A 25,105-nucleotide genomic window follows, 5' to 3' on the forward strand; every position below is an offset into this window, starting at 1 on the left:
GTATGCGCGCTTAAACTGTGAACCGTTGCCACAGAAACGAGCTCCGCACTTTATGGGTGTGTTATAAGAGTCGCAATCAAATCTCGCGTTTCGGACGACGTAAGAAATGGCAACAGATGCTGTTGACTGGCGTCTTTCCAAGTCTATCGTTTCTTGATTTCCGTGTACTCACGTTAAACTACTCGAGGACGTAACGGGACGTGAACGTTAACACTGGCTCAACAACTATGTGAAAAATTGTCATTTTTAAAGCTTTGCACACAGTTTTCTGTGTGAATTATTTAATTCAAGATTATTTACTGAATCTGCCATATTTGATTTAGGCTTTAGGCGTCACCAGACTATTTACCCTGCAATAAAATACTGTTGCGTGGCGTGCGTTCGTTTTTGTAAGTCTGCTGTCAGGAATATCGAGGACCTTAGAACGTCTAGAGGACAAGCTTTGATACTTTAAATAAGTCCGTGACAAAATAAGACACAAAACTAAACAATGAAGATTAGAGAGAGATTGAAACGTAAAACAGTTCATCCTGTTTGTAACGAATTGTGACAAAAAAGTTTTATAACATAATTCTGTCATTTAATATGCTAATAGCGAAACTGAAACTTATATCAAAGTTTAATAGAATAGCACAGGTTTTTCTTGCAGATGCGCGCGTGCATGCACACATACAAACGTTTCAGGTACACGGGAACTGACAGAGCAGATAAACAATGTTTGACATACCAGTTTCTACCTTTTTGTATCGCTTTCGCTAAATAGAAGCCTATTAAACATTAATACAAAACCATCCGGTTAAAAGGTTTCATACAGTTTTATAATATGTAATCTAATTTTAAACCGTGTAAATCAACATTTCACGTTCAATCATTTTGTTTTTTGTCACGTACTGTCAAAACCCTATTATATAACTGAATGGACATGTTTAGTTTGATTTCCTCGAACTATTATATACAAAGGAAATGGATATTGCCATATGATGAAGTCCCAATATAATTCTCCTTTATAGCGTTTTACAAATGTAGGACATGAAAGTATACCACTTGTGAACTTCTGTTGTTACCAGTTTGTTGCTATAGCGACAGACGCTTACCAAAAGTTGAGGCCAGGTGGCTTATGCATATAATCTATAAACAACGTATAATAGAATATATTCTGCAGCTGTGTATGTCGATTTCAACAAACCTCTCTATTTATATCTTAGATTGTATCTATATGCAATGTGTGTGTGTGTTATTTCGTATGCGTGATACGCCATTATTAATTGAAGACAGCAAAGAAAACAAATGACACAGCTTATGAGTGATTATTAAATACATAGTCAGGTCTAGCAATTAAAACAAATAATATTAACCCATGGATTCTAAACCATGTAAAGTTCTGTTATATCTTTTTTTCGTATAACTTATCAAGAAACGAGACTAATAATAAATTATAACATGTTAACAATATTATTCTAAAAGAATAAAAGAATCTTGAATTAACCTTCCAACCCTGTTTTTGTTACGTCCTCAAAATCGTAAATCAAGTAAAGACAATCAGTTGGTGAGAAAGGTATGAACCAGTAACAGTCAGTAATGACATAGATGACCAAAAAATATAGGTCATATGCTATTTAAAATATCTAACGATGAAGGCCACCTACGGATAAAACTGACCACTTGCAAATGACGACTAAAAGTAAAAATTTGCTACTAACAGAAAAGAACAGTTCCGAAGGCTAACTATTATACATTTATATATTATAATACTACACACATATATATACACACACATATTACAAGTAACAAACACCAACTGTAAATAGAAATGGATAACAACAGTATAAAATTGTAATTAAATGAACAGTAGCAGTGTAAAGTACTAATTAAGTGAACTAATGCAACGTAAACTACTAATTAAATAAACAATAACAAAGTAACCTACTGACTAAATGAACAGCAACAATGTGAAGTACTGACTAAATAAACAGTAACAATATAAACTACTGATTAAATGAATACTAACAATGTTAACTACTGATTAAATGAATAGTAACAATGTAAACTAATTACGTGAGCTAAAACAATGTAGTACACTACTGATTAAATGAATAGCAACAATGTAAACTACTGATTACATGAACAGTAACGATGTAAATTACAGGTTAAATGAACAGTAACAATGTAAACTACTGATTAAATGAATACCAACAATGTTAACTTCTGATTAAATGAACAGTAACAATGTAAAATACTAATTAAGTGAGCTAAAACAATGTAAACTACTGTTTAAATGAACAGTAACAACGTAAACTACTGATTAAATGAACAGTAACAACATAAACTACTGATTAAGTGAACAGTAACAATGTAAAGTACTGACCAAGTGAGCAGTAACAACGTAAAGTGCTGATTAAATGAATAATGTAAACTACTCAATAAATGAACCGTAACTGTAAACTACTGATTACATGAATACCAACAATGTTAACTTCTGATTACATGAATACCAACAATGTTAACTTCTGATTAAATGAACAGTAACAATGTAAAGTACTAATTAAGTGAGCTACATCAATGTAAACTACTGATTAAGTGAACAGTAACATCGCAAACTACTGACTAAATGAACAGTAACAACGTAAACTACTAATTAAGTGAACAATAACATTGTAAAATACTGACTAAATGAACAGTAACAATGTAAACTACTAATTAAGTGAACATTAACAATGTTCACTACTCATTAAATGAGGAGTAACAATGTAAATTACAAATTAAATGAACAGTAACAATGTAAAGTACTAATACTAATTAAGTGAACTAAAACAATGTAAAGTACTAATTAAGTGAACTAAAGCAACGTAAACTACTAATTAAATAAACAATAACAAAGTAACCTACTGACTAAATGAACAGCAACAATGTGAAGTACTGACAAAATAAACAGTAACAATATAAACTACTGATTAAATGAATACTAACAATGTTAACTACTGATTAAATGAATAGTAACAATGTAAACTAATTACGTGAGCTAAAACAATGTAGTACACTACTGATTAAATGAATAGCAACAATGTAAACTACTGATTACATGAACAGTAACGATGTAAATTACAGGTTAAATGAACAGTAACAATGTAAACTACTGATTAAATGAATACCAACAATGTTAACTTCTGATTAAATGAACAGTAACAATGTAAAATACTAATTAAGTGAGCTAAAACAATGTAAACTACTGTTTAAATGAACAGTAACAACGTAAACTACTGATTAAATGAACAGTAACAACATAAACTACTGATTAAGTGAACAGTAACAATGTAAAGTACTGACCAAGTGAGCAGTAACAACATAAAGTGCTGATTAAATGAATAATGTAAACTACTCAATAAATGAACCGTAACTGTAAACTACTGATTACATGAATACCAACAATGTTAACTTCTGATTACATGAATACCAACAATGTTAACTTCTGATTACATGAATACCAACAATGTTAACTTCTGATTAAATGAACAGTAACAATGTAAAGTACTAATTAAGTGAGCTACATCAATGTAAACTACTGATTAAGTGAACAGTAACATCGCAAACTACTGACTAAATGAACAGTAACAACGTAAACTACTAATTAAGTGAACAATAACATTGTAAAATACTGACTAAATGAACAGTAACAATGTAAACTACTAATTAAGTGAACATTAACAATGTTCACTACTCATTAAATGAGGAGTAACAATGTAAATTACAAATTAAATGAACAGTAACAATGTAAAGTACTAATACTAATTAAGTGAACTAAAACAATGTAAAGTACTGATTAAATGAACAGTAACAATGTTAACTTCTCATCAAATGTATACTAACAGTGTTAACTACTGATTAAATGAACAGTAACAAAGTAAACTACTGATTAAGTGAACTAAAACAATGTAAAGTACTGATTCAATGAACAGTAACAAAGTAAACTGCTGATTAAATGAATAGTAACAGTGTAAATTACTGATTAAATTAATACTAACAAAGTTACCTACTCATTAAATGAAGAGTAGCAATGTAAACTACTGATTAAATGAATAGTAACAATGTTAACTACCGATTAAATGAACAGTAACAACGTTAACTACTGACTAAATGAACATTAACAATGTAAACTAATTAAGTGAACTAAAACAATGTTACTACTGATTAAATGAACAGTAACAAAGTAAACTACTGATTAAGTGAACTAAAACAATGTAAAGTACTGATTCAATGAACAGTAACAAAGTAAACTGCTGATTAAATGAATAGTAACAGTGTAAATTACTGATTAAATTAATACTAACAAAGTTACCTACTCATTAAATGAACAATAACAATGTAAACTACTGATTAAATGAATAGTAACAATGTTAACTACCGATTAAATGAACAGTAACAACGTTAACTACTGACTAAATGAACATTAACAATGTAAACTAATTAAGTGAACTAAAACAATGTTACTACTGATTAAATGAACATTAACAATGTAAACTAATTATGTGAACTAAAACAATGTAAACTACTGATTAAATGAACAGGAACAATGAATACTATTGATTAAATTAATAGTAACAACGTAATGTATTGACTAAATGACCAGCAATAAAGGTTGATTATTATTATAGAAACAATTAGCAAAAAATCACAGAAAAAAAGGTCAACAGAAGAGTAGCTACTTATAGTAGAAATAACATGTGATAGATATGTTTACAAAAATAACTCATGTTAGCTCTACAAAGATGTAGTTGTTATTAATAGTATAAAACAACTGACAACTGTTAGTGTGTGAACAAAAAACAGCAACTGGTGCCAAATAAACAGACATAAACAACAGAACTGTTTCATAAAATAACGAAACTGTTGAAAGGTTCACTACAAAAATAATGAGGAACAGTAACTGTTCATAAGGTATGTAAAGCACTGATATATAATGGCTAGAAAAAAGATCTGGTTTAACCATAAGTGTGTGCTGACAGTTCAAGCAAAAAGACAGAATTGGGCGAACTTATTATTATATACTTAAAATGACTCAATATCCAACCGATCTTTTCGCGCCTTCAATTAACTACAATATTGGCAGCCAACATGTTGCTTAAAAAGTGTAATTCCATAGTTATTAATAACATAGTTATCGACCCAGCATCCACGTTACAATAGGAATAATAGTCATTTCTGTTTTCCAGTTCTATACTTGGGTTTAATTTAAGGCAACAATGCTGTATCCGGAGTCAGTTGATTTGATATAAATCACCGCGAACGAGTAACACGAACGACAATTTGATCTATGTTGAAACATATTGATTTATGTAATAATCACGAGAGAAGGTATCACGTGACAGCTTATATTACTCTAGTTTGCAGAAACCCATCAATATGTATCAGCTTGGAGATATTGCAATAGCAAACGTATTTTTAATAATTCATTCTATCTCCATTATACTCTCTGACATCTTGAGACCGACATTTAATATGAGAGTCAGTTCTGTAGCAGTTCGTACGCCGAAATATACAAACACACACACACATTTCAATGCCACTGAAATAGAAAACAAAGTTTCAAATAAAGTTTGTACAAGTACTAAAAATATCACTACTAAAAGTATTTATTTTTTCGAAATGTTTTTTTCAAAATCTATGAACAGATGGCGCTAAAAACGCTGACCCAAATGATACGTTACCAACTTCAGTGACGTCTTGTACTCTGTTTAAACAAAAGGTATAGTTTAATTGACAGAATGCATTCTCAAGAATGAAAGAGTGAGGGTTGTAAAAGATTAAAAGTATGAATTAGGTTATTGCTTATTAAAAGCTGCTTAAAGCCACTTTAATCACGTGCTTGTCTACCTAACCACGTGGAAAATTGAATTATTTACTCAAGTGATCCAAAGGTTGTTGTTGTTTTTAAACTAAAAACTTTCATTTTTCAAAAGCGTATTTTTTAAAGCAATTGAATAACTTAAATGTGGTTCCATTGTTGTGAAGCTCAAAGCTATACTCACCCGATATTTAGCGTTGTAAACCTGTATGCAAACCGACAGAGGGAGTTAAATATGGCATGAAATTATTTACAAAGTTTTGTTTATTTGTTTTTGAATTTCGCGCAAAGCTACAAGAGGGATATCTGCGCTACCCGTCCATAATTTAGCAGTGCAAGACTAGAGGGAAGGCAGCTAATCATCACCACCCACCGCCAACTCTTGGGCTACTCTTTTACCAATGAATAGTGGGATTGACTGTCACATTATAACGCCACTACGGCTGAAAGGGCGCGCATATTTGGTGCAACAGGGGTTCGAATCTGCGACCCTCAGATTACGAGTCGAGACCCTTAACTACCTGGTAATGCCGGGCCATTTTACAAAGTTTAACGAAATATGAAGCTGAACAGCATAATTAACGTCGGGAATAAAACAGTCTGTGAAGAACACGTTTGAACATTGCCTCCGAAGGTCAGGATAAAAAAATGCAAAAATGTATAAGATATTTTCCTTTAGGATAATTTGTTTCTAATGTAAAGTTAATTTCATGTAAGGCCCTCGATGAAAACGTAATACTTTATCATGTTACCTTGTCAGGTTGAATAAGCTGGCCTTTATTAGCCGAGCGACTCATGTTTCCAACATGATCCAATCCATCGTTTAAAAAAAAAAAAGTTATGTCACGTGTCACATTAATTGAAAACGGGCTGCAACTGCGCAAAGATTACTAGCATCTTAGAAAGTGATCAATGAGCGACCATGAGTTTACCAATCAAAAGCTGACAAGTGTTATCAACTTGGTTACTTCCTTCAAAACAGCGTTCTGTTTGTTTTCAAATACTATATAAATATATTTGTGTGTATATATATATAATATATATGTCGTTATTAGTTTTTGTTTTGAATTTCTCGCAAAGCTATTCCAGGACTATCTGCGCCAGCCGTCCTTAATTTAACGATGATAGATTAGAGGTAAGACAGCCAGTTAACACCATCCACCGCCAACTCTTGAGCTACTCTGTTGCCAACGGATAGTGTATTTAAAAGTTTTGAGACGGCTTAACTGGGTAATGAAAAAGTTTGTTGAAACTTTGTACATTCATAATAAAGTTTTGTCATTACCAATTAAAACCGTCTTAAGACTTTTATTTTCTAAAAAATGGATTCCACATTGTCAAGAATGATATCTTTAGCTGTCATATTATAACATCCCCAGCGGGCGAACATATTCAATGACTGAGACCAGAACCAACGACTCTTAGATCGTGAGACGGACGCCCTAAACACCATGCTATTTCAACATTATTAAGCGTAGCTCGAACAATTATCCGAGCTTTCTCTATCTACGCAAGCAGCGTATCTCGGATGTTAATCAACAACAAAGATGATTAAATTTAAAAATAATAATAAACACAAGTTGAAGTAAACAGTAATATCACTGAGGCTGTAACACCAGCCGGGATATTTGAATTATGCTAAATGTTTCATTTAAGTCTACTGCTATCCTTAAATTATTAACAATATACTCCAAACACGAGGTCGTGTGTAAAGGAAGAAAACAATCACATGCGTGACTTTGATTACCATTCGAAGTATGGCGTAACACATACATGAAGTGAATTACAGTAAGTATAATATAAATATCAGTTTCAAATGCTACCTATCCTTGAACTCCAACCTTGAAATAACACTTCGTGTAGACCATTTTATACTTACATTTGGTCTGATTTGGTCTGACTCTCTACCACAAAAATACGTGAATTTTAAAAAATATCCACACGTTTAAAATCGAATTTCGGTACTCTCAATACGCACTGCACCGACAGCCCGTTGTTTAGCTTTGCGCTTAATAATACGTAATAGAACAGTCAAATTTCTATATATTCATTAGCTTGGTATATTTTAATAAGTACTCGTTCGTTATAAAAACGCGCGTAAAAATAGGATTGCTCACAGCCGCCACCTACCAATTTGAACAAAAACATTTTTTAATGTTTTAAGCCTTTGTCTACTAGAATAGAAATAAAAAAAAACTTCTTATTTTACGCAATGTGCTTACTTTAGCAAATGAAGTTAAACGACATCCGGGAATTATATCTACGACTTTACTGAGTATAGGGATGTTTAGTAATGTTTTTCGGTAACAAACGAATTTCTCACTAAACCTAAATTCCTGTATAATTTTTTTTTTATTTCTACGTTAAACCATTGAGTACCAAACTAGGAGTAAAAACTAACGACTCCGAATCGTGTATCAATTATATTCTTAAGACGCTGATTATGAAAACAAAGAAGCGCATGCGCACACTTAGCACGCTTTAGGCCGACTCTGTACTTCAAGAGCTGATCAATAAAATCATTATTAGAACATGTCATGTGGTTCATGGTGGAGACTAATTTATCGCTGTTTTTCTTCCTTCCAATTTTCTACGAAAACTTTGCCTATATCAATAAAATTACGATAACGAGAAAGGAAATGCCAATAGCCTGTAGGGTAATGTAAGCTTCCACGGTGATGAATGGGGCTATGTTATTTTGTATCTGTAGGCGGAACAGAATGAATTAATGAAAACTCTTCACTGGGGCTGTGCGAGTGATGGAAATGGTCAGGGAATTAGTTGAATGCAGAGAGAGCAGTCCGTAATCGAATTAATTAAACTGAAATTAAACAGTTAAACATTTACACAACGATATTCCGAAACCATGACGGAAAGATGGAGATTGATATGTCACAAATAAAAATGTATCCGACGGAAAAATAATTAAATTTAGAGAGTTACGAAAACACAGTAAGAAAGATAGACTGAAAAATACAACGACAGATAAACAATTTTAACAGCAGTGATTCTTAGGCACTGCAGTAAAACAACATTTACAACCGAGAGAGACTTGAAGACAGCTAAAGACTAGCTAAACATTGATGAGGACAGCTGGGAAACAGGTAGAGACTAGCTAAACATTGATGAGAACAGCTGGGAAACAGGTAGAGACTAGCTAAACATTGATGAGGACAGCTGGGAAACAGGTAGAGACTAGCTAAATATTGATGAGGATAGCTGGAAGACAGAGACTAACTAACCATTGACAAGGATAGCTGGAGGACAGAAAGTAAATAAAGATTGACAAGGATAGCTGGAAAAGAGCAAGAGACTAACTAAAGGTTGACAAAAACAGCTGGAAGACACCTAGAGACTAACTAAAGGTTGACAAGGATAGCTGGAAGACAGAGTAACTAAGGGTTAACAAGGATAGTCAAATAAAAACGTAAACCAAGAAAATAATGTAACCAACAAAGGTAAACAGATATATGACAAAATGGACGATAAATATTGTGAAGGGTAAAATGCCAAACCGCCAAAAAGAGACAGATAGATAGACATTGAAGACAGATGGTAATAACCAATAAATATGGAGAGGCAAGTCCCAAAATGAATAACCATCGACAGAATCCGGCAAATAAAGATTGACACAGTAAAATCAATGGAGAATGACACGACTGATTGCAAAACCTGAGGCTGATGATCTCTTAATGATGAGTAACCTACTTGAAGTAAAATGTATCTCAGAACGGTTGGTATGGGTATTAACATTTTTACTGATAAAGCAGAGAACAGCGTTTCGACCTTTCTGGGTCATCTTTTGGTTAACAAAGAGAGGATTTGCAACCGACTGTTGCCAGACACATGTCACTGTCAGTTGCAAACACTCTCTTCTTTTTTTTTTTCCTGAAGATAACCTATAAAAGGTCGAAAAGTTGTTCTCTGCTTTGTTGAAAAGTAGAAACTTAAACTTTAAGGCAACCATTAGGAAATAGATACAAAACCAACGGAAGTTGATACACTGATAGTAAGACGGTCTAAACCGTTGTTCAGCTCATACGGACGATTAAAAAATGGATAATTATAAATAATAAAAGCAAGGAAGACAATATATTGTTTTTATTTGAAAATATATAGTTCTTTTTACACAATATATTTATCTGTTGTAATTCATCGTCTGAAAAGGCGAGCACGTTTGATGTGACGGGGATTCGAACCTCAGATTACGAGTCGAGTGCCCTAACCACCTAGCCATGCCGAGCATAATCTATTGACATTGCAGAGTGAGAATTGGCCAGGGACAACTGGAACTACACATATTTTTCAAAGTTTCTTCTGAACTTACCACGTGTGTATTATGTCTATTAAAGAGACGTGGTTCGCGTGGAAAAGACACTTTGACTCGAAAATCCAAAATGACAAACCTTTCAAAACCTGAGTATCGGTGGAAAATATTAAAACTCAGCATGGTGATAGTACCAGTACTCTAAGTGTTTAGAACTCCACATGGAGAATCTTAACATATAAACACTGCTGTCCGAGAGAATCCCCTGAGGAATGACATATCTCTTCTCCAAATACTTGTTCTTTTCCCAGTTATAGCTTTGTCACGTTCACCCCTCCCTTAGATATGCAGTGACGTCACCGCACTTCTCTGCTCCTAATTTCATTTTTGCATTATTTTATGAAATTTTAAAATGTTCTCAAGCATACACTCGTTACTGTGTCGAAACATCCAGCCGCTCCAGTTGCACAGCAGAATGTCTGTGGACTCATAACAATAGAAACCAAGTTTCGACACCCGTGGTGGGTACAGCAAGCTAGCCCATTATTTAGTTTTGTGATTTAGAACAAACAAATGGCTACACATATAAATATTATAAAACATCAGCTATAACATTTCTTAATTGAAAGTTTGTTGTTGAGGCCGAACCTACACAATAGAATATTTGTACTCTCTTGTCACTGCTGTCAAAACAAGATTTTTAGTATTATGTCCTCAGACTTAGCACTGAACCATTGGGAATTAACTGACGGAAAGCAATAGCGTAGTTAACGTTTTTTTAATAAGTATCAGACTTACAAACTGTAGACCTGTTAAAAAGCAAAAAATTCATTCTTCTAAAAAAAAGCTCCCACCCCTCTTATGAGGGCCCGGCATGACCAGGTGGGTTAAAGCATTCGACTCGTAATCTGAGGGTCGCGGATTCGAATCCCCGTTGCACCAAACGTGCTCGCCCTTTCAACCGTGAGAGCCTTATAATGTAACGATCAATCCCACTATTCGTTGGTGATTGGTGGTGATGACTAGCTGCATTCCCTCTAGTCTTACACTGCAAAATTATGGACGGCTAGCGCAGATAGTCTTCGAGTAGCTTTGCGCGGAATCAAAAAACAAATAAATAAAACACTCAAAATCTGATTTAGAAACCCATAGCAGGAACACCACAGATATCACATTGTGTAGATTTACGCTTAACGACAAATGAATAAACCGAATCTTCAAAAATTCACGTTGGAAGATGAGTATTGAAGACATAAACACCTATTTATTTATTTTTGTTCCTTAGAGATTGTCCTTGTTTGTGTCAGTCGAATATTTTTGTAAGCAACTCATCAGAAAAAATGTAACTTAACAACCGACCTAAGTTTTTTTTATTACCGATTTGGACTGGTCTGGCTTTGTAAATCAGTGGAAACAACCAATAGGAAATAAGTAAAAAATAATAATATTTTATACCTTTGGTACTATTGGTTTGGTCCTTAAAATATTTTACTTATCCAGAGAAACACAACAATATGAAAGGAGTCTAATGATTATTAGAGTAAACATTTCGTGTTTGTTTGTTTTCTAGAGTGGGGATTCAAAGTAATTCTGTAAGATTTTCGTCATTGTTTAACGAAAATTACATATTTGTCCCCCTTTCTTTTACAGCGAAAATATAACTTACCGACGACACTGGTAAACTCCTGTAATAACATTTGTGGTTGAAATTATTTGTTTGATTGTCACGTAGTCGAAGTCAAGTCTTGCAGATGTATAACTTTCTTTTGGCAAATATTCTACATGTGAGATTATATTTACTAAAGTGTAAAAGAAATATTGCTGTTTGAAACTCCAACATCAATACATTTCTATGATACTCTAACAGATGTATGGACATATTCGATGTAGAAGGTCTGGATATTTTGGGGAGATAAAGGATTCAAGATCTACCAAAATTGTGTTCTATAGCTATAATAAGTTAATTCCAAGGTTAAATAAACCACCTCTACAAACACTAACTACTAGTCATCTAAACTTTGTTGAAATTTCCCCCATCCAGTTATTGAGAATAGTTTATTATATGATTAGCATAAATAAATATAAATTCTATTTTGGGTCAGTTTTATGATTTACTAACCAAAGTACCCGGCGTCGCTCGGGTTATTAGGTTAACACATTCTAGATGACTATGCCAATGTGTGTGTTCTGAACCTATTTTTTCCAAATTATTTTGCTCCCTTATGAGATGGGGCCTGTTTATAAACGTAATCTTCCCTCTGTCTTGTCTTTCGATTTTAAATTTAAGTAGTAAAAACGAAACGCACGTGGATATGTAATAATTCCCAGTTGCACACTCACAGAGTCCATTTAAAGAGGAAAGAACCTACAAACATGAAATTTAGCGCCTATTCTAAGTGGACCCTGAGGGTGTGCAAGTAAGTATTATTACTTACCCACGTGTGTGCATGCATACGCGTGCGCATCTTTTTAATGAGGCAAGTTAGGGAAAACCAAATAGAAAAGTAATGTGACTGCCATAGCTCTAAGGGGAAAGAACCTAGACACTTGAAATTTGCACCCATACTGAGAGTGCACACCTGGGTATTACTTATCTTATCCACGTGCGCGCGCGTGCATTTTGTTAATGAGACAAGCTAGCGAAAACCCTCATAGAAAAGTAGTGGTTCCTTATATAATAACTTTGATGTATAGAAAAGTCAGTGCGTTTGGGTAACAACATGTTCCAACAATGGCTTTTATATCATGTTGCTTAGCAAGAAACGAATAGAGGTTATACTTTTATGTTAAAATGGGTACAGAATACGCACACTGACAAAGTAATCTATAACATGTAAGCCTAGTAATCCGAGCGAAGACGGATAGTTTCGCTAGTTATATATATATATATATAGTTATATGGTTCGGTTTTCGTAAAGTTACTCGATGGGATATCTGTGCTCTGTTCACCACACATATCGAAGTTCGAATTTTAGAGTCGTAAGCCTTCATACGGCTGGACCACTGGAGGAAAAAAAATATATATATATATAACATACTTCTGACAAAATAAACTAAAATCAAACTAATCGTCTGATTAATTTGAAAAAAATACGAGAGTGTTGTATTTTGGGAACGAGGGTACATGCTTGTTTCTTGTTAATCACAAAGCTACACCATGGGCTATCTGTGTTGTGCCGACCACAAGTATCGAAACCTGGTTTTTAGAATTTTAGTAATATAAGCCTACAGACTTATCATTGAGCCACTTAAAAGGCGGAGAGAAAGTGTGTTTGTGTGCGACCGGGATTCGAACCCGCGAACCTCAGATTACGAGTCGAACGCCTTAACCCACATGGCCCTGCCGGGCCGGGGGGGGGGGAGAAAGAAGATGAGACTTAAAGCACTGAAAGTTTAGTGGAAAGGTAGTTTGTTCGTTTGTTAGTTTTACAAAGCAACACTGGCTATCTGCTATGTTCATCACGAGGAATTTAACCCCGGATTTTGTTTCAAACCCGTAGACTTGTCATTGTCCCATTGGAGGACAGAAAAGCAGTTTAGATAATCAGTATAAATAGTCTTAAAACATACATTACTACCGTGTCCAGCCTCTTCTGAACAAACCATAAGGGGAATTTTCACACTTTGAATATGAGACTGTAATCCCTGTACTGTCATTGTTGTCTATTAACAATGCTACTATACGACACGATGAGAAAATCAAATATTCATCGTAGTATGCAGATCACGTTATATACTATGGTGGCGAAATTTCTTTTTCATTAAATATGAGTAACGTTGCCGGTCAGACAGACACATGCTATCTGTTAACGTTCTAAGGTATTTCTTATTTCATAAAAGAGTGGCCGAAGCTTGTTGGGCCAGCTTGAGGATTGGAGGATCCGAGGTTGGCCTCACTACACATGGTAAGCGCTTTTAATTGTAGGACCGTTATGAAAGTGACAATCAGTTCAATTACTCAGTTCGAAGCCGGACAAAGCCCTTTTGGTGGCTGGTACTACTTATTGGTTGTCTTCCCTCAAATCAGTAGCTTAAAATAAGACACGCCTACACTTGGAACCATAGGAGATTCTGCGCATAAAATACCGATTAGGTTGAAAACAACAATAGTTTATTTATTTTTCAGCTTGTTTACTGTTAAGCACAAAACTGTCCAATGTGCTGTCTGTGTTGCGACCACCACAGATATAGAATTCCGGTTTTTATCGGTATAATCCTTCAGACTTACCGTTGAGCCAATAGCTTTTTCGTTTCCTGTTTCTTTCAGAGCTTCTGATATATAAACTATTTTGAAGATTTAACTACGTCTTTTTATTTGTCATAACATTTCGTTTTTTTCTTATTCCATACGTTTACCTTCTGTCTATTAAAGACTCGGCATGGCCAGGTGGTTAAGGCGCTCGACTCATAATCTAAGGGTCGCGGGTTCAAATCCTCGTCGCACCAAACATGCTCGCCCTTTCTGCCATGTGGGCGTTATAATGTGACGGTCAATTCCACTATTCGTTGATAAAAGATTAGCCCAAGAGTTGGCGGTGGGTGGTGATGACTAGCAGCCTTCCCTCTAGTCTTACACTACTAAATTAGGGACGGCTAGCGCAGATAGCCCTCGTGTAGCTTTGCGCGAAAGTAAAAAAACAACAACAACAAAAACTGTCTATTAAATAAATAAATGTATACAAGGAATAATTGTTACTTCCAGAGAATGTGTTGTTTGATCGCAACTGCGAAAGATATTCAGAAATACCATCAATACGGATTATTTAAACATATTCATACGTACCCACGCATCTCCAGTAATTCAAAAACAAATATATCTTCCAAGGACTCGACGAAATAATGCAAATCCCAGACTAAAATATCAACAGTGCGCGTGAGTGTTGAGTAGGTGGTTGGGTGGGTTTGGCGTTTTATGGCGCAAAGCAACTAGGCTATCTGCGCCGTATGTGTTGATATGAGGAGATATGGCGTTAAACCGCTTTATATATATATATATAAGAAATAGAAAGATCCGTATTGAACTTGTGTGTTGGGACTTATACTGTTCTTTCCCCACAACCACAAGCCTTATCTTATAGAGTTATATATGTAAATATTAAAAAAAATACAGCACCTACATTAACATATATATTATAGTTTATATTTATACGCTACGAAAAAAACCTTATCGGTCTGTTTCTGAACCGATTCATAAATACATCTTTGACAGAAAAATAGCCACGCGTTCTAAGAACCATTGATGGTTGATTTATAAGGAATATTTCTGAAATGAATTAAATGCATAATTAAATAACATGTCGTGCATTATTTCTCTTTTCTATACTTCTCCGCTCACTATATCGATTATAGATGGAAACATAATACACATATATATATATGATATGCTGATATAGATGACTAAACTAGAGGGGGTTGGGTAACAAATGTATAAACAGATAATCTCATTAGTTCCAACTCTTAATAGGAAATGGTTTTGTCGTAGTTATGTTTTAACGTTTTAACATGATTACTACAGTTTAATAAGACATGTACACCTTGCACACCAAACGTACACACCACATAAATTTACTTCGAAAACTACGCATTTTGTTCTCACAGACTTCATATGTAGCAATTGGATTTACGTTTCCTTTTTTCCTTTCACTTTTCTATTTCGATGTTCCAGAGTTATTTAAGACTCCACGTGCGTGACATTTAGACTGTCTAGACTTTACGAAAATATATAAAATCTGATTTTGAAAGCCTGGATTAAATGCACACCAATTTACTGGTTATCTGGTCTCATATGATCATGAAATGACAACCTCGCTTTACAAACAAAAATACAAAAAAAAAAAGGTTAAATCTTACATAGACTTCGCAGATAAAATAAATCGAGAACCTTACTTTTGCCACAGGATTCTACAGGCAGAAATTAGGCACAAGATGATCAAATAAAGATTGGTTTGTTTTGGAATTTTGCGCAAAGCTACACGAGAGCTATCTGTGCTAGCCGTCCCTAATTTATCAGTGTAAGACTAGATGGAAGACAGCTAGTCATCGCCACCAACGCCAACTCTTGGGCTACTCTATTACTAACGAATAGTGGGATTGAACGTCACATTATAACGCCCCCACGGCTCAAAGGGCGAGCATGTTTGGTGCGACGGGGATTCGAAACTACGACCCTCGGATTACGAGTCGAACGCCTTAACCCACCTGTCCATGCCGGGCCGATTAGATAAAGAGAAAAGGATTAAGTAGTTAAAACAAATAGAAATAACTATATTTGTATTAAGTAGTATCACCTTAGATAAAACTGGAAGTATATAATGTTACACTGAACTTAAATCCCTACGTATATAACTATATTTGTATTAAGTAGTATCACCAGTCAATTTAGATAAAACTGGAAGTATATAATGTTACACTGAACTTAAATCCCTACGTATATATATATGCATATATGCAGCCATTATGAACTGCCCGGGCGTCGCCATATGTTAAGCTCTCCAATCTGTAGATAAGAAGATCCAACGTTCGAGTTGCGACCTAATGCTGAACACGACCCCTACTTTGAAATGTCAATAAATTATCATTATCATATTAAATTCCGCTTAAGAATAGCTGCACAGATGATAGATGCAACAAAATATGTTTCGTGTCTATGGTCAGCACTCGGCAATTATAAAACAGAGTTTGCTACTTTTGGACCCTAAGAGCCTCTGATGTGGAGATTTAGTCATGTCCCACATCAGTCATAGCTTTCAGGTTGAAAATACCAGTTTTAAATAGTGCAGGCAATAGTTTGTTCAAAGTCCAACTATCAGAGTATGACGTGAATGTTGTGCCGTAGACTCTTGTCTTAATGCTGTGTCGTAGTTTCTGGCATAGATTCGAATATGCATCATTAACACCAACTGTAAAATTTAACGAGTGGTATAGCTGTCGACCTCCATTTAAAACAACAACAAAAGAAAAACCAGCAGGTATAACGAAGACGGCACGACTGTTTTTCACATGGTTCTCTGAGGAGAACTTAACAGACATGAAATGTCACGCATATGAAGACGGTAAGGATGGGCTTCACATGGTGCTCTGTGGAGAACTTAACAGACATGAAATGTCACGCATAAGAAGACGGTGAGGATGGGCTTCACATGGTGCTCTGTGGAGAACTTAACAGACATGAAATGTCACGCATATGAAGACGGTAGTGTGTTCCAAGTTTCATCTACGTGCTTCACGAAGAACTTGATCTGCCGAAAATGTAAAACACGTGTGTGTGGAAACTGTATGGCATGGAAGAAGATATATATACATATATACTTACGAACGTCTCTCAGATCCTAGCGTTACGCCTTGTTTCGTATCGAGTGTGACTGCTAAAGGCCAAATTTGAGTCATGACATATAACATTAAAAGTGTATACCCCAAGAATCTTCTACGATGCTGCATGATCCATCGTCATTTGGTCATCCAGTGTGCACACGTGACGCTAAAATTGGTGGCGTCTTTCAATCAACCCATCAATATCATAGGATAAACTCTGCTGGCGAGTGATGCACTTAATTAATAGCGTATTTATTTGTGGCTAAAGCGTGCTCTGATAAGATAAGAGAAAACTACTTTCCTGTTTCTTCGGTCATAGTCGGAACATAACTTTAGTGCTTCCTTCTTTTAGATAGATCACTGCGGTCAGAGTGACGGACAATCTAGATTTTGTATCAGTTAGAGTTAGTACTGAGAGGTTAAAATTATCTTCAACGTCTGCCGGTTTCATCAGATAAATGATAGTAATAACAGTAAAGCTGCCAATTTGTTTAGAGAAATGAAACAGCAGCACAAACATTTTTCAAGTTTGGGGAAGAACGTTTACCGGCTGTTGTTTGTTGTCGTTTTTAGCAGCCATATTAGGCCCGGCATGGCCTAGCGCGTAAGGCGTGCGACTCGTAATCCGAGGGTCGCGGGTTCGCGCCCGCGTCGCGCTAAACATGCTAGCCCTCCCAGCCGTGGGGGTGTATAATGTGACGGCCAATCCCACTATTCGTTGGTAAAAGAGTAGCCCAAGAGTTGGCGGTGGGTGGTGATGACTAGCTGCCTTCCCTCTAGTCTTACACTGCTAAATTAGGGACGGCTAGCACAGATAGCCCTCGAGTAGCTTTGTGCGAAATTCCCAAACAAACAAACAAGCAGCCATATTGACAAGACCCAAATGTTTAATCACAAGCTACTCGGAGCTGTTCAAATGCGTACTCGGGATGTGAAATGTTGTATTACAATCGATTCAGAACAGTTCCGATACATACTCGAGACCCTAAATGTTTCCCAACAAGTTACTCGAAACAGTTTCAGTACAGCCTTGGTTCCATAAGTGTTTCATCACAAGCTACATAACAATAACTGTAAATTAACATATTTGTTCCAAACTGAAATCATGTAACGCACGAGAAAACACTTTGCGATATTTCGCCTGTTGTTCTATCGTATAAACGACAATCTATTGTAATTATGATGTCGCAATCTCCTAAAGTACGAGCTTATACGTGTAGTAGGAGTTCATAGAAAACTGTTAACTTTCCTTAACTATTTAAGATGTAAATAACGCAAAAAATGTTAACGGCCGGCATCTTGAGGATCATGACACGATACCATTTTATTCCCATACTGACAACCACCCTTTCTGCCCCTCCTTATATACAAAGAAAGGTTAGGGCACTTGACTCATAAACTGAGGGCCGCAGGTTCGATCCCCGTCACACCAAACATGCTCGCTGTTTCAGCCGTTATAATGCGACAGTCAAAACCCACTATTCGTTGGTAAAAAGAGTAGCCTAAGAGTTGGCGGTGATTACTTGCTTGCTGCCTTCCCTCTAGTCTTACACTGCTAAATTAGGGACGGATAGCTCAGATGGCCCTCGGGTAGCTTTGCGCGAAATTTAAAACAAACAAAAAAAGAGAAAACGTAATCGAATGGTTTAACCATCTTGCCACGCCGGCCCAAAACACACTCCTCACAACTGCATACAGAGTTCCAAGAACTACATCATCTCAGTTCATTCACAAATACTCGAACATACCAACCATACCAGATAGACTCCTACATATTACAATAATGTACTTTAATATGAATTGGGTGAAAAACGAATTACTATGCGAACTAGACAGGTACTTCATACATGATGAAGTTAGGCCTAAATATCTCTCCCCAGTTAATTTATATTTTAAATATAAAAATAAATAAAAAAGAAAATATATATATATATTAAATAATAATAATAATAAAATATATACATATATGTATTAAACAATAAAAAAATGCCACCAACAAACTTGACATTCTGCTGATAGAATAAAATAAACACTATATACGAGCCACAATACATGGACATTGCCCTGAAAAGGATCAAATAATATTCAGTTCTTCAGCGATAAATACCAATCCGTCAAGAACATAAGTACGGGGAGAAGGAAGAGGTCACAGAGAACCTGACCCTCCAGGGTATGAACTTTTCTTACCCAAACACCGACAGACATTTAACGCTGTGCTATCTTTATCATACATCAGCTCCCGCGCGTGGACTAATGTAAATAAATAAACTGGAGAACTAGTGGCACTCAAATCTAAGATGCAGCGGCTATGCATCACACCCTTAGTACACTTAAAGCTACGCACTACACCATTAGTACACTAAACTACGCACTACACCATTAGTATACTTAAAGCTACGCACTACACCATTAGTACACTTAAAGCTACGCACTACACCATTAGTACACTTAACTACGCACTACACCATTAGTACACTTAACAACGCACTACACCATTAGTACACTTAACTACGCACTACACCATTAGTACACTTAACTACCCACCACACCATTAGTACACTTAACTACGCACTACACCATTAGTACACTTAACTCCGCACCACACCATTAGTACAGTTAACTACGCACTACACCATTAGTACACTTAACTACGCACCACACCATTAGTACACTTAACTACGCACTACACCATTAGTACAGTTAACTACGCACCACACCACAAGTATGCTTAGAACCTTCCACCGCACCACACCACCGCTTAACAGAGCACATGAGCCTAGAAAGACTAGCAGTTATAAGAAGTGAAAGGGCCCTGTAGCTTGTCATTATCAAGCATTAGTGTTTTATACACACACATTTACTGTAGATGGGTTTTCTCCAAGAAGATTTAGTTAAGTCTAACCTTGTGAATTGTTTGTTAAATTTCGTATAAAGCTTTTCGTGGGTTAGCCGGCCTTTATTTATAAGAGGTAAACTACAGGAAAGACAGCTAGGCAACAGCATTCGCCACCAACTCTTTAACTACAAAAAGTAGAATTAACTGTAACATTATAACGCAGTCAGTACTGTTCGGTGACGGGACTGTAACCCGGAAATTACAAGTCGAGTACCATATTCACTAAGCCATGCCAAATAAACACATTATAAGAAATGTTTCAGTCAGGTAATTTCTATACTTAAGTGCGTTTCGAACAACAACAACAACAAAGAAAACTAGCAAAATTTTTTGAGAGTTGGAATAGATTACAGAAAAAGAAAGTTAAAAGTGTAAATAGGTGGCGGAAAAAAAAGAGATATAAATAACTTGTTTAAGAACACGTTGAAAACAAGCAACAAATGACTGTTGAATATAAAACGTTATGCCACACGTCCATAATAATTGTATGTGTATTTTTCTTATAGCAAAGCCTCATCGAGCTATCTGCTGTGTCCACCGAGGAGAAATCGAACTCCTGATTTTAACGTTGTAACTCCGTAGATTTACCGCTGTCCCAGGTAATAAAAGGGTACGTTTTCAGGTTTTTACAAACCAGACTTTTTACTCAGAGATGAAAGCTAATGCATTCAAAAATTATGTTTCTGATGACTGAAGACAAGTTTAAACTAACAGTGAAAAATGAAACCCTGAGTGTTAGAAAAAAGCCTTAGAAAGTATCATAGTAATAAAGTGAGAGGTGTTTTCTCGTTTGTTTCTTTTTGTTATGCATAAAGATACACAAAACGCCATCTGTGTTCTGTCCACCACAGATATCGAAACCCGGTTTCTAGTAATACAGGTCCGCAAACATACCATTGTGCCACTAGGGGGCAGGTGTTTTCTAGCAACAAACATTTGCAGGAAAGAAAAACAAAAAGTAGCGCCACCTATTCTCCGTGCTTAAAATAATAAGACTGCGCAGAAAACTGGAATATGCGTACATAATATACATTGTCTCTTTAAAAGGTGCTGGAGATTACAGCGATGTAAAACATTACAAATATACTGCTGATAAGAAAAAATAATTTTACAGCAAAGCTGATAATAAGACTAAAGATGTTTTATGTTTGTAGTGGTATTACTCTTCAGGCGTAATCCCTGAGTAATTATACATTAATAAAAAATCATTTAATCTCTCATTTGTGTTATTTTTTAGTCCGTCCGCCTGTTTTTTGTACTGCTTATTTGAAAAGTACCTAAAACTACTGCTAACACAGAATCTTGTTTGTACGTATACATGCATATATCCAATTCACGAATTTTCCTTGTACGTGTTTTTACTGTCATATCTACGATCAATAAATAATAACTGAATAACAAAAGCTCTGTTTAATGTCACAGTGTTACGTTACCTCAGGAAGAGCAACTGTAATGCATAACCTTTGATATATTTATATATAAGAATGGTATATTTGTTATAAGTCACACTTTCTACATGGTAGACGAATTAGCCAAGCAGGTCTCTCTACACATACAATCATAAATACATTTTTTATCCTCTAAACTTTTTCTCATTCTCTATTTCTCGTCGTGACTGCTGGAATTATAAAGGACAATATTAAACTTCTTTACAATGCTTGACGTAACGTCATCTCTGTAACAGGTTGTTTACTAGTACGTGATTTAAAGAACAAAAGTCGTCTAAACTAGAAACATTTGTGAAACGCCACGACACGTCACCGAACATGCTTCGCCTTTTCGACCCTCGGGGCATTATAACAGTAATTGTCAATCAATCCCACTATTCGCTTTGACAACGAGTGCCGCCAACTGGTTTACGTTCTGAATCTCGCGCAAAGCTACACGACGGCTGTCTGCGCTAGCCGTCCCTAATTTAGCAGCGTAAGACTAGAGAAAAGGCAGCTAGTCATCACCACCCACCGCCAACTCTTGGGCTACTCTTTACTAACGAATAGTGGGATTGACCGGAGCGTTATAACGCCCCACGACTGGAAGGGCGAGCATGTTTGGTGTGACGGGACTTCGAACCCGCGACCCTCGAATTACGTGTCGAGTGCCTTAACCACCTAGTCATGCCGGGCCCCGCCAACTGTTTTCTTTCCATTCTGTCAACAGTTCTAAATTAATGTATAGATCTTAGTGGTTTCTGTTCTGGTAGTTTAGCTTATGTGTTCTATCAAAGTTAACTCGTTGTTGTTTGTTTTTTTTAATCTCGCACAAAACTAATAGAGAGCTATCTGCGCTAGTCGTCCCTAAATTAGCAGTGATAGACCAAAGGGGAAGACAACTACTGAACTTTGGGGTTATCCTTTTACCCGGAAAAATGTGATTGACCGAGACGTTATAACGACCCTACGGCTGAAAGGGTGAGCGTGTTTGGGGACAAGGTTTGAACTAACGATGAGCCGATTGCCTTAACTGCTAGGCTACTTTTCAGGTTAAAAACCTAAATACTGAAAAGTTTAGGCCTAAAAGATATTTAATATAGTTGATACATTTTGAAATTGATTACTATGTAAATTAAAAAACAACTAACACTTTGGACACTTCCGACTGAAGAAGTTTTGCTATAATTACTAACCCTAAATTTAATAATTCGTTACTTCAGCTCAGGATGATCGTCATTACTATATACAATTATAAACTAAATGCAGGTTTCCCTGTTTCCTTTATTGAGTAGGTTGTCACCATTTTAAAGGTACATTGATAATGAAACGCGTAAAGGAATTGGTTACTGTTTGCCACACACGTTTCGTTCAAACAGCGACTCATAACGACTCATAAAAAATAATTTAAAAAGTTTATTTAAAGAGAGGTACATTGAAAGTTTTTTTTTAACTTCGAAACCACTTCCTTTTAAAAAAAAGTAGTTTCGAAGTTTAATTTATTGAGAAATTCTTTTTTTTCTTTTTATAAGAAAAGTATACAGGTTTTATTACGCTATATTAAAACATTTTTAATACGCAAATCTACAAGTCACGTCACAACTACAATCGATGTAAAGTCGCAGTAGAACGAGTTGTATAAGAACTATATTTTGACATTGTATGGCAGTTTTTGGGTAGTGTTTGTTTGTTTGTTTTTAATTTCGCGCAAAGCTACACGAGAGCTGTCTGTGCTAGCCGTCCCCAATTTAGCAGTATAAGACTAGGGGGAAGGCAGCTAGTCATCACCACCCACCGCCAACTCTTGGGCTACTATTTGATCAACGAATAGTGGGATTGGCCGTAACTTTATAACACACCCATGGCTGAAAGGGAGAGCACTTTTGGTATGACGGGAATTCGAACCCACAATCCTCATACTGAAACGTTTAACATGAGTGACACCTCACACAAATTAAGGCTAAACGGCCAGGTCAGGGAATTCTAAGGTTCAGGTATAGTCGTTCCTAAGTTTGAACTACTCATTAGGAGGAATACAGTCAGCAGCACCCGCCGCCACAAAGGTTCTAACTGACTCTTTGAGACAAATAACGGGATTGACTGTCGAAACTAGACTCAAAGTTTGTTTGATTGTTTTTTCCAGCGCCTCTGGTGGCATGATCAGTTAGTTTAATACCGTAGGTTTGAAAACGAATAAAAAGTATTGAATTACTAGACAACAAGACGAAGTTTTGCTACAGTTGTCATTATGATTTATATTTAATATATTAAGCATAAAAAGTTCAAATAATAATCTGTTATTGAGAAACAAGTCGATAATTGTATAGCCCTAAACTCACATACGTCACATAGGTAACACATTATGTGCAGCTGTATTCATATCCTCATGCGTTCTAATTAAGTATACACATTTAATGGTATAAAAATACACAAGTACAAAAAGAGCCGATACTTTTGCTATAAAAACCTAGTTTTCTGTGTCTGAATTACATTCAACGTAAGATCTAAGTCAGAGAGATTATTAAAACTCGGCTATTCACGTAGTCGTCTTCCCCCCCCCCCACCTCAATAAGCCCTCACGATAACCTAATAGTTTTCATTGTTATGGCACGTAAATCTATGTTTGTTTTGGACTTACAGAAGCAGCAGGTGTGGTTATCCCACAAACACACGATTCCAGTTAATACTTACTGCTATTGTTACGTTTCGTGTTTAAAATATTATATTTATCACAAAACTCGTATGTTGATACCTCGACTCTTATTACCTAACAAAAAAAAAATGAGATTCTTAAAAGTTCGGACAATAGAGAGAGAAAAAAAGGATGGGGTCTGTTCGTTTCAAACTATACCGAATTAAAAGACAGATGGCGCTCGTGGTTCCAAAAAATACTGGTGCAATAAACACGTGTAAACAACCACACCCCACAACCAGGCAACGTGAACGTATAAATGAATTTAATGTTGTGTACTCCGTATTCAATTTGCATAAGATAACACATTATATTACATCATATTATGTAACAAATGGGGCGTTCAGCGTTGACACTGTGACGCCCGTTGTACAGAGGCCATTACTACGAAAATCTTTGGAATATTAGATAAAAATTATTTTTACCAACGACTGTTTAAACTTTACAAATTTAAAGCTTAAGAAAGGTCAACCAGAAGAACCAAGAAGTACTATAGTTGTTTCAATTTCACCCCCACCCCTCAGCAGTATATTGACTTACGGCGTTCAAATTCGGGATTCGATACCCGTAGTGGGTAGAGCACAGATATTCCATTGTATATCTTTGTGCTTACCAATAACGAAACCAAAACCAAACTAAGTTCCTAATTAGTTTGATCGGCTGACAGTTTCTA

General features: G+C 35.7%; 2 protein-coding genes across 2 annotated transcripts in view; one reads left to right on the forward strand and one right to left on the reverse strand.

The window, feature by feature from the left end:
* Nucleotides 1-25,105, reverse strand: part of LOC143243292 (LIM domain transcription factor LMO4-like) — a 70,673-nt gene that overhangs the window by 12,243 nt on the left and 33,325 nt on the right. The gene's annotated exons all lie outside the window — the stretch shown is intronic.
* The window catches only part of LOC143243305 (DNA polymerase epsilon subunit 3-like), a 79,100-nt gene continuing 78,456 nt past the window's right edge, over nucleotides 24,462-25,105 (forward strand). Inside the window, exon 1 of the mRNA XM_076487159.1 lies at nucleotides 24,462-24,473. The gene's annotated coding sequence lies outside the window, so the exon portion shown is untranslated. The remainder of the gene's footprint in view (nucleotides 24,474-25,105) is intronic.

Source organism: Tachypleus tridentatus, chromosome 2, assembly GCF_004210375.1.
Source record: "Tachypleus tridentatus isolate NWPU-2018 chromosome 2, ASM421037v1, whole genome shotgun sequence".
In the NCBI taxonomy this organism is placed as follows: Eukaryota; Metazoa; Arthropoda; class Merostomata; order Xiphosura; family Limulidae; genus Tachypleus; species Tachypleus tridentatus.